Source organism: Ornithorhynchus anatinus, chromosome 7 (genome assembly GCF_004115215.2).
Source record: "Ornithorhynchus anatinus isolate Pmale09 chromosome 7, mOrnAna1.pri.v4, whole genome shotgun sequence".
Taxonomy (NCBI): Eukaryota; Metazoa; Chordata; class Mammalia; order Monotremata; family Ornithorhynchidae; genus Ornithorhynchus; species Ornithorhynchus anatinus.
Window position 1 is genome coordinate 17,783,266 of NC_041734.1, and position 11,882 is coordinate 17,795,147.

The 11,882-nt window shown below is 43.9% G+C and overlaps 1 non-coding gene across 1 annotated transcript; it reads left to right on the forward strand.

Moving 5' to 3' along the window:
- Nucleotides 1-138, forward strand: LOC114813484. Its single transcript, XR_003761201.1, has one exon. It is a non-coding gene; the product is annotated as a small nucleolar RNA SNORA7 (small nucleolar RNA).
- The last annotated feature ends 11,744 nt before the right edge of the window (nt 139-11,882 follow it).

Genomic DNA, 11,882 nt, shown 5'->3' on the forward strand with positions numbered 1-11,882 from the left:
CCTCTCTCCCGATGGCACCTGGAGAGTTTCCAGTACTCTACCAGTCTCAGCTAAGGGAGGGAGAGTCAAGCAGAGGTATACCCATTCCATTCCTAGCTTGGGTAGTGGCTGGTGAGTAGAAGGCCATCTGCTACAAGTCAAAACTCATCTGTGCTGGGCAGCAGTGGCATGGGAGAGAGTCGAGAGTGAAGACTCAAGTTAACTGTGCAGAGGAAGGCAATGGTAAAGCACTTCTGTATTTTACCAAGAAAACTCTACAGATTCACTACCAGAACGATTGCAGATGGAGAGTGGGGCCTACTGGGAGAGATATGTCCACGGAGTCGCTATGGGTCAGAAATGACTCGACAGCATAAGACACGACAAATTGGGGATTAAGACTGTGATCCCCAGGTGGAAAAGGGACGATATCCAATCTGATTAGCTTGTATGTACCCCAGGGATTAGTGCAGTGCCTGGAACATTATAAGTTCTTAACAAATACCACTAAAAAAAATGTTAGGTCTCTTTTTGGACACGTGTGGGAGGTGCTGGCCTCAGGAGAACTGCTGCTGCCTCAAATGAGAGAGATGGAGAGAGATACATAAAATCAAGTAAAAGAAAAATAAAGGTAAGGACAGTGAGAGAATGAGAGACAGAGAGAGGACACCAGGATTTCTATCTGAGAGTCCATTCATTCAATTGTATTTTGTCATTGTCCTCTAGACCGTAAGCTTCTCATCCATTCAATCGTATTTAATGAGAGCTTACTGTGTGCAAGGCACTGTACTAAACTCCTCAAGGGCAAGGATTATGTCTACCAACTCTGTTGTATTGTATTATCCCAACAGCTTAGTACAGTGCTCTGCACATAGTATGCACTCCATAAACACTATTGTTTGAATGACTTGTGGGAAACTTTCCTATCTCTCTCTGCCGCTTCTGATGATACAAGAATGACTTAGTCCCCTTGAGCCCTTCTGCAACATTTCCTCTACCCAGAGAGACAGGCAATCATTTGTTTCATCCCAGATGGTGTGCTATCATACCAAAAAAGACAACCTCCTTTCCTGTGTCACATCCACTAGTATACAACATTTTTTTCATTAGGGATCGGGAGAGACAGTCAGTCAAACTTTTCCCAAGTGCTTCTTACCATCGGTTGAGTTGCATAATATTACCACCACAGATGTCTGTTTTGTCTCAGTGGATTTTCTGAGAAGGAAAGAGGTTATTAATCAGGCTCCGTAGCCTTACCTGCATTTGTTTTGACACTACTTAGTGCCGGTCTAAATGAGGGGACACTATAGGGATAGGGAATGGAGGCCTGCATTAACCAGATAGCCCAGTCTGATCAACTGGAGGTTATTTGGCATCTGACAAATCTCTCCTCATCTTTCTCTCTCTCCTCTTCCACCACTCTGGTCTAGGGCTCTCTAGGCACTTTGCAAACCCTATGACTTCTGGACATCCCGTTTTCCAGGAGAAGTCACCAAGCTGTGTCTGTCCACCCCACCTCTTCCCAGATGCTTTCCCAGAACACATGTGTGTGTATTATGTGGGTTTATTAATAATTATAATAATAACAATAATAATAATTGTGATATCTAAGAGTTTACCATGTGCCAAGTACTGTACTATGCTCGGGGGGGGGGGGGGCATACAAGCAAATCAGGTTGGACGCAGTCCTTGTCCCACGTGGGGCTCCCAGTCTTAATCACCATTTTATAGATGAGGTAACTGAGGTACAGCGAAGTGAAGTGATTGCATGCATGTGTGTGTGCATATAAAGAGGCATCCTCACTGCTCCACTTCTGAACCAGTACCAAGCCTGCAGAAGCAGCACACTGGACCTCCAACTCAGGATAAAAGGATCAAGCTGTTAAAAGTACTTATTGAGTGTTGTCTTTGTGCAGAGACTATATTCAACCGCTTGGGAGAATCCAATAGAAGGCCATCCTTGACTATGAGGATCTTACAGTTTTTAGTTGAGGATTTTATCATCTAAGGAATCAATCTGACTGGAATTAAGGGATTAACACTAGCTGTATAGTAGTATTTAATAAGGATTTACAGGGTGCAAAGCACTGTACTAAGCTACCCAGGCTCCCAAGTGATCCACTAGACTATAAGTTCATTGTGGGCAGGGAATGTGCCTGTTTATTCTTATATTATACACTCCGAAATGCTTCGTACAGTGCTCAAATAATAATGTTGGTATTTGTTAAGCGCTTACTATGTGCCGAGCACTGTTCTAAGTGCTGGGGTAGACATAGGGGAATCAGGTTGTCCCACGTGGGGCTCACAGTCTTAATCCCCATTTTACAGATGAGGGAACTGAGGCACAGAGAAGTTAAGTGACTTGCCCACAGTCACACAGCCGACAAGTGGCAGAACTGGGATTCGAACTCATGAGCCCTGACTCCAAAGCCCATGCTCTTTCCTCTGAGCCACGCTGCTTCTCCAATCAAATAAATATGATTGACTCACAGACCACACCTGTGTACTCCACCCACCCTCCCCCTTTCACATTCCCATCCTCCCCCTTTCCACTAGGAATTCCTAACCCAGTCAGTCTCTGATTCTAGTCTCCAAGATTTAGGGGAGAGTATCAGCAACCCATAAAGGAGATCAACAAGCAACGGGCTTCATTTTCTTAATGGGTAAGCCAAGCAGAAAGCCTGCAGGAGGGCAATCTGTTAAACCCTAATCCAGAATCATCTGGTTTTAGTAACCCACATTTAAAAGACCCCCAGTAATGCATTTGAGGTGTCACTGGCCCTGCTCGATCAATACAATCTTCTCCTCTTCCTCCTCCCCCTCTTCTAGTTCAAGTTCACCTTGCCGGGCAGCAAATCCTGCCTTTCAGCTATAACAGTCCAGGAGCCTGACTCTCTGCTGTCGATCCATTTTGTTCTTTCAGGTCCCGGACTCCAGAGGCAGCCATGTTTAAACGTAACCATCAGTTCATGCTATGGACAGGGCCTGGATAGGCGGAATTCGGAAATACCCGGAAAATAATTCAGGCTGCTATTATATAATTCAGCTGTATATGTCTTTTTATACTTTTTATTCTGGATTCACTTCTTCACCACTCCTTGGACAAACCTTAGAACAATCTATCTGTTGAAGAAGCCCCATTAGAGAGTCGGAAGAGAAGCTGGTAAATAACTATTGGAACAAAGTAGGGGCATCCCATAATTTAGCTGGATTTCTGCCTTAAAAAGTAGCTCCATTTAGGGGGAAATACATCTGTGGCAAGGAAGTCATCCTGGCGTAACCTTTTCCATCTGACACCTAGAATGAATAGGCATTTGAAAGCCAATAGTTTATTTTGTTGTTGCTGTTGCTGTTATTATAGGTGAAGGTTCTTCATACATTTCTGTAGTGAATGGTAAAACGTTTTGGGTAACGTTTTTTCATGTTTTTTACTATGCCTGCCTGAAATGACAGGTACTGTGACGAAGTGGCTTAAACCAGCCAGGCATGCAGGTAATTTTTAAAAAATAATAACAACCACCCATCTGGCTTCTCCCCTAGTTCTCTGCCAGGATCAGGCTGGACTGAGGTCACTTAGAGTCCAAGGTGGAAAGTCATCCGACAAGAGAATTTCAAAGTCAAAGCCCTACACCTGAAGCCTGGCTTCTAACGGGCTTCTGGAAATGATTGCAGTTGCCCAGGGATATCTCGGCAGACGGGTCCTCGCTGCATTGCAGATGATGACAAGACGGTAGGAGGCGGAGGAACCCTATCTGGCTTCCGGCTCCAGGAATGCATCAGATATGTTGGCCACCAGAAACGGGAATACACCAGAAAGGGCACAGTGGATTAGATGTTCCAATCTGGCCATCCCACTACAAAATAGGTGGAGGAGGGACTCCATCCTCCTAAAATTGATTCCGAATGGTTTCTCCCACTGTCATCCCCTTTCCAAAAGTGTTGGTTTTATGCCCTGGCTTTCCTTTGAGACAGGCATAGTATAGAACAGCTGAAGCTCCCTTCTAGAAGTGATGCCGCTGAAAATTCAGTTCAATGGCAGAAAGGCTAATGCATCATTCTCTCTCAGCTGGGCAATGTTTTATCGTAGCAGATTTGAGTGACAATTGGAGACCATATTGGGAAGGAAGATCACTTCAGCCCTCTGAAAGAGCTTTTGGTTTAGAGCCAGCCACCTTTTCTTAATGGTATATTTTAAGCATGCAAGGCACTGTACTAAGCACTGGGGTAGATACATGGTACTTGTCAGCTGTGTGACTGTGGGCAAGTTACTTAACTTCTCTGTGCCTCAGTTACCTCATCTATAAAATGGGGATTAAGATTGTGAGCCTCACGTGGGACAACCTGATGACCCTGTATCTACCCCAGCGCTTAGAAGAGTGCTCTGCACATAGTAAATGCTTAACAAATACCAACATTATTATTATTATTAGTTAGGTTGGGCACTGTCTATGTCCTACATGAGGCCCACATTCTTAATCCCCATTTTGCAGATGAGGCAACTGAGGCACAGAAAAGTGAAGCAATTTGCCCAAGGTCACACAGACAAGTGGCGGATTCAGAATTAGAACCCAGGTCCTTCTCACTCCCACAGCCATTCTCTATCCACTAGGTCATGTTGTTTCTGCCATGATAATTTCAAAGGTGGGGTGGACAGATTTTTAAATTTTAAGTGTAGCATGGCAGTTGTTTCAGACGACGACCAACTCATCCTCATTATCAGTGGTTTTTATTGAGCACTTACTATGTGTACTATGTGCAGAGGAACTGTACTGAGCACTTGGGAGAATACCATATAACACCTACCCACAATGAGCTTACAGTCTATAAGGGAAGCCAGACATGAATATAAAGAATTTAAAGATATGTGCGTAAGTGTTGTGGGGGTCGAGAGTGGGGCAAATATCAAATGTCCAAAGGTCACAGCTCTAAGTGCAGATAAGACTATGGGATTAGTGAGATAAAATGTCATTTATCTTCAGTAGAAAGAATCCCAAGGGGATCGAACACCCAGAGGTAGGGAAGAATAAGATTACTAGGACAGGGAGGTAGAACGGGCTACACTGAAAAATGAAACTACACTGAAAAATGAAACTACCTCGACTCATCTCTCTCATTCAACCCACATATTCAACTTATCACAAAATCTTGTCGGGTCTACCTTTGCAATATTGCTAAAATCCACCCTTTCCTCTCCATCCAGATTGCTACTATGCTGATACAAACACTTATTCTACTACGCCTTGGCTACTGCATCTGCCTCTTCACTGGCCGCCCTGTCTCCTGTCTCTCCCCACCCATCTGTATTTCACTCTATAGCGCAAATCGCTTTTCTAATCAAAATTCAATATGTCTCCCCACTCCTCAGGAACCCCCAGTGATTTATTATTATTTTAATATTATCAGTATTTAAATATCTTTATTAAATTACATTAAATTTAAAGATCTTTATTATTAATAATAATAATATTTGTTAAAAGCATTGGGTAGATACAAGTTAACCAGGTTGGACACAGTCCCTATCTCCACTCTAGGGCTCACAGCCTAAGGAGGAGGGAGAAGAGATTTATTCCCCATTTTACAGTTGAGAAAACTGAGGCACAGAGTCTTTCCTAGGGTCACACAACAAGCAATTGACAGAGTTCGGAATTGAAACCACGTCCTCCGTCTCCCAGGCTTGTGTTCTTTCCACTAGGCCATACTGCTTCTTTATTTGAGGCAAAATTTTGATATCTTTTTTCACTAAACTCTGTACCTCAGACTCCCAATTCTCCACTGGTCATCATTTGGTTTTCCACTTAGTAGCAATAATAAGAATGACGCATACCAAATACTAAACATTGGCGTACATGCAGTACGATAAGACCAGAACCAGTCCCTCTCTTACATGGAGGTTCATAATCTATTTTATCCCTATTGTAGAGATGAGAAAACTGAGGCCCAAAGGGATTATATCACTTGCCCAAGGTCATCCAGGAGGCCAGTGGCCAATCTGCAAATACAGTTTATGGATCCTGATGACCTCTCCCATGCTTTTCCAGCTTCAGCTGAATTTTATACTCACAGATAAGGTGTCACTAAAAGGAGCGTTGTCAAACCAAAGGACAACTCACTCGATCTAATAAATGCTACCATGATCCTTGTTGTCCTTGAGGCTGCCATAACTTTGGATTCCTTCTAGTTCCAGTTCTGGAACTAGGAGATTCTATCCCTGGCTTGGCTCATACCTGCTGTGTGACCTTGGTCAAATCACTGTGACTCAGTTCCCTCATCTGCAAAGTGAGGATTCAATCCTGTTCTCCTTCCTACTCAGACTGTGAGCCCCATAAGGGAACTGATTATCCTGTATCTACCCCAGTGCTTACTACAGTGTTTGGCACATAGTAAGTGTTTAACACAAACCACAGTTCTTATTATCATTATCCAGGAAAAAGGAAGCCCCTCCTATTATTGCAAGCTGACACCTAGTTGTTTTTCTGTCAGAAAAGAGGAGTAGAAGCAACAGGCAAAGTAAACCACTTGAATAGACACCATCTCCCTATGCGCACACACACACAGCCAACTTTCTTGTCTGAAGCAGTATGGCCAAGTGAAAAGAGCACAGACTCGGGAGTCAGAGGACCTAGGTTCTAATCCTGACTCCACCACTTTCCTGCTGTATGTGACTTTGGACAAGCCACTTCCCTTCTCTGTGCCTCAGTTCCCTCAACTGCAAAATGGGGATTCAATACTTATTCATCCTAAGCAGCGTGGCCTAGTAGATAAAGCACGGGCCTGTGAGTCAGAAGGTCATGGGTTCTAATTCCATCGCTGCCACATATCTGCTGTGTGACCTTGGGTAAACCACTCACTTCTCTGGGGCTCGGTTCCCTCATCTGTAAAATGGGGATTAAGAGTGTGAGCCTCATGTGAGAGAGGGACTGCGTCCAACCTGACTAACTTGTATCTACCCCAGTGCTTAGAAGAATGCTTGGCACATAGAAAGTGCTCAACAAGTACCATAATTATTATTATTCCTTAGACTATGAGCCACATGGAAGACCTGATGAATTCTATCTCCCCCAGCACTTAGTACAGTGCCTGACACACAGTAAGTGCTTAACAAATACCAGTTATCATTAATATTATGAACCTCTAAGCACCAGTCAATTTCTCAGGGAAAATGAGCAAGGCTTTTACCCCTCTTTTTAAGTCTTTCTGAACTCAATTATACCCAATTACAACATCAGAGGGAGATGTGGAGATAAGGGCTCTTTTCTTTACCCCTTTTCCTCCCGCAAAACACAGTTGAGGGATGAACTATTGGAATTTATAGTTTCTTTGCTTTTCTCCCACCCTATGGAGGCAGCGGCCGTGGCACACCAAGATAGTGGGTGGGAAAAGTTAAAAAATCAGGTGCTGAAGAAATGCCACACATCTCTTCTGCAGAATCAGTGTTTACCCTAAACATCTTTCTCTCCGGTCAGTAGCACTTACGTCTACAATAATGATCTTCAGTTTCTCCCTGGCTGTTTGCCCAACAGACTGAAATCAAGCCCGAGAGGTGTAAATTTAAAACATTCGAAATTGAAGGAAGGGGCCGCCAAGAGCAGCCTTTGAAACTGTTTTTGTTGGTTTAGTGTGGATGTGCTACTCTGAGAACAGGCTTTTTGGATTTCATGTTTCTCTGCAAAGACACAGAACTAGTGTGTGTGTATCATGAACCAACAGAAACACCTTTCGATTTCTTCTTGGGATGCACATCGACTCCTGTTCTTCCTCCCTCCCTCTTCCTGACATTGTTGCTTTATCTTGGAAGGTGCCTGGCTTTCATGGAGCATTCTCACCCAGCTCCTCCCCATCCACAGACTCTCCATCGTGGGGATCATTCAATCAATCCAATCAGTGGACCTTACTGAACCCTTAAACTGTGTACAGATCACTGTACTAAGTGCTTGGGAAAGTACTTGGGGATTGTAATCTCATCCCCCAGAAGGTAAACTGGCTTTGGGCAAGAAATCTGTTATATTGTTGTGTTTTACTCTTTCAAGTCCTCAGTACAGTGCTCTGCACTCAGTAAGTGCTCAGTGAATACTACTGATTGAAGGTGGGGAGAGGCTGGAGGTTGGAAGACTAGTGAACAGTCTTACTCGTCTAATGGGATCTGTTTCTTGAACTTGCTTCAGTCTCCCTTTCTCCTGCTCCTCTAGATGGTAAACGTCTTATCTTAGCAGATAATAAACGCCTTTTACATAAAAAGCCAAGCCATTGTTTCATATAAGTTGGTAAACAGACTAATTCAGAAAGTAATCAGTTATTTACCTAAGGGCTGTATTGCAGTTAGAATCTGATCTGGATGATCTGGATGATGAAGGCCACATATCCTCCAAGAGAAATTCCCTAAGTCCCCTTTTCCCCAGATTCCCCCTCCCTTCTACACTGCTCTGTACTTGGCTCTTACCCTTTGGACACTGGGAATTCACGCCTCCCTTAGCCCTACAGACACTCACGGGCCTGGGAGTCAGAAGATCATGGGTTCTGATCCTGGCTCTGCCACTAGTATATTGTGTGATCTTGGGAAAGTCACTGCACTTTTCTGAGCCTCAGTTATCTCATCTGCAAAATGGGGATTGAGGCTGTGAGCCCCATGTGAACCCTAATCCGATTTGCTTGTATCCACCCCAGCGCTTAGTACAGTGCCTGGCAAATAGTAAGCACTCAACAAATACCATAACTATTTCCGTAATTTCTTTATTCATATTAACGTCGATCCCCTGGCTAAACTGTAAGCTTGCTGTGGTCAAGGAACACGTCTACCGGCTCTGTTACATTGTACTCTCCCAAGTATTTAGTACAGTGCTCTGCACACAGTAAGCCCTCAATAAATACCACTGATAGACTGTGGGTAAAGAACGTGTCTACCAACTCGATTGCATTCAATCTTCCAAGTGTTTAGTGCAGTGCTCTGCACACAATAAGTGCTTAATAAATACTGCTGATTCTCCCCTCCATTTTATACTTCCTAGTCTTCCTTTCTGCCCTCATTCCCCTATTCCTACTGTTACTTCTGGCAGGGCAAGAGCATCTTTCTGTTACCCAGAAATCTGGTCCTATTTCCCCATTAGAGGGAAACTTCTATCAGTTCTCTCCCAACCCATATTAGAGATCCTGGATTTCAACTATCCTCCCCTCCTCATTGTCAATTAGCATTTAACTAATCTGCTCTTAGCCTCTATTTCCTTATCTGTTAAAACAGGAATAAGAGACGTAGCCCGGCCTGGGGAAATTGCATTGGTTCTAATCCCAGCTCTGCCACTTGCCTGCTGAATGACCTCCAGGAAGTCGCTTAATGTTTCTAGGCCTCAGTTTCCTCATTTGTAAAATGGGGTTTAAATACCTTGTCCTCCCTTCCTCTTAACCCGGGATCCCCATGTGTGACAGGGATGTGAGCCCGTTGTCGGGCAGGGATTGTCTCTATCGGTTGTCGAATTGTACATTCCAAGCACTTAGTACAGTGCTCTGCACACAGTAAGTGCTCAATAAATACCATTGAATGAATAAATGAATGTGCCTGATCTCACTGCATTATATCTATAGGGTAGATCCAGTACACCTGATATCAGACAGAGTTTGGCACATCGTAATGTTTAACAAATACCACCATCATTAATCTTATTACACAGTGTGGTCAGAACTGCCAGTTTCCAAATGGACTTGCAAGCAACAATTGCACCCAAAGAGAAACTTATCTTCCGATACAGAAAGACAACTATTCTCTCTCTGGCACCATTTTCCCCCAGGATTTCCTCACTGGAATCCCCTTTCATTCATTCATTCAATCGAATTTATTGAACACTTACTGTGTGCAGAGCACTGTGCTAAACACTTGGAAAGTACAATTTGGCAATAAAGAGAGACAATCCCTGCCCACAATGGGCTCACAGTCTAGAAGAGGGGAGGCAGACATCAAAACAAGTAAACAGACATCAACAGCATCAATATAAATAGAATTTTATACACATCAAAACGAGTAAACAGGCATTAATATAAATAGAATAGTAAATATGTACATTTATACACCAGTGCTGTGGGGCGGGAGGAGGGGTAGAGCAAAGGAAGCAAGCTGGGGCAATGGGGAGGGGAGGGGAAGCTGAGGAAAAGGGGGCTTAGTCTGGGAAGCCTCTTGGAGGAGGTGAGCCTTCAGTAGGGCTTTCTTTCTCACCCCTCAGACTTTCCTTTCTTCAATTTTTTCCCACTGTTATTTCTTCCCCTATTCCCAGTTTCCCTCCACTTTATCCCTCCACTGTCTTCCTCTGAAATCATGGCACAGAAGTTTCCCAAAGAACAGGGTAAGCTGCTGCTTCCCCTATCTGTAATTTATTTTGGTGTGAGTTCATTCATTCATTCAATCGTATTTACTAAGCATTTACTGTGTGCAGAGCACTGTACTAAGTGCTTGGCAAGTACAACTCAGCAACAGATAGAGACAATCCCTACCCAACAACGGGCTCACTGTCTCCCCTGTTAGATTAGAAACTCCTGAAGACCAGCATCATGCCTGCCAACAATATTGGTATTGCACTTTCCCAAGTGCTTAGTACAGCATTCTCTACACACTAAGCACTCATTCATTATCATTATAATATTCATTAAGTACTAAATGCCACATACTATACTAAGTACTGGATTAGATGCAATACAATCAGATCAGACGCAGTCCCTAACCCACAAGGAACACATAGTCGAAGGAGGAGGGAGAGTGGGTGGCAAATGTCCATTTTCAGATGAGGAAACTGAGGCCCAGGGTAGCCCAAGATCATATACCAGGCAAGTGGCAGGGCTGAGGATCGGTCTTCTGACTCTCAGGCCAGTGCTTTTTCCATTAGGCCACGCTGCTTCTCTAGAAATACCATTGATGGATTGATACCAAATGGGCAGTAGTGCCAATCAGTATTATTAAAAAATGCTTGCCCTCCTTGCCTGGCATCCTCCTCATTGGAAGGGATAACAACAGTGATTCAGTAGAAAGAGCATGGGCTTAGGAGTCAGAGGTCATGAGTTCGAATCCCTGCTCTCCCACTTGTCAGCTGTGTGACTGTGGGCAAGTCACTTAACTTCTCTGTGCCTCAGTTACCTCATCTGTAAAATGGGGATTAACTGTGAGCCTCACGTGGGACAACCTGATTACCCTGTATCTACCCCAGCGCTTAGAACACTGCTCTGCACATAGTAAGCGCTTAACAAATACCAACATTATTATATTTGTTAAGTGCTTACAATATGCCAAGCACTGTGCTAAGCACTGAGGTAGATAAAAGATAATCAGGTCCCACATGGAGCTCACAGTCCAAGTAGGAGGGAGAAGAGACATATATGCAGATGAGGGAAACGAGGCCCAGAGAAGTTAAGTGGCTTGCCCAAGGTCACGTAACAGGCATGTGACGGAGTCAGGATTAGAACCCAGGACCCGTGACTTCCAGGCCCTCATTCTTTTCATTAGGCCACAATGCTTCCCCTCTAACTTTCAGCACTTTTGCCTTCAACATCCCTATATTTTTCCTCCAAAACCCTTTCGAAAGCCAATGAGTCTTCTTAGGGTCAAGGGTCGTGTATCTATAACAAATCCCCCAGTTGCCATCCCCTCTTCATTCATTCATTCAATCATATTTATTGAGTGCTTACTGTGTGCAAAGCATTGTACTAACCACTTCATGGCCATGGGTGGGAGAGGCACCACCCACAAATAATGATCACCTGCTCTGCCTTGCAATTCTATTTTAAAAGTTCCACGGCTCTTGGAGCAATGTGCTGTTACCACATTTGCATAATGCATCCACTTCAGATACATAAAATAAAATTCAGTGGATCCCTTTGTCCAACCCACTTCAATTGTACCTTGACCCTTTATTCCCAGTTTGGCACATTTA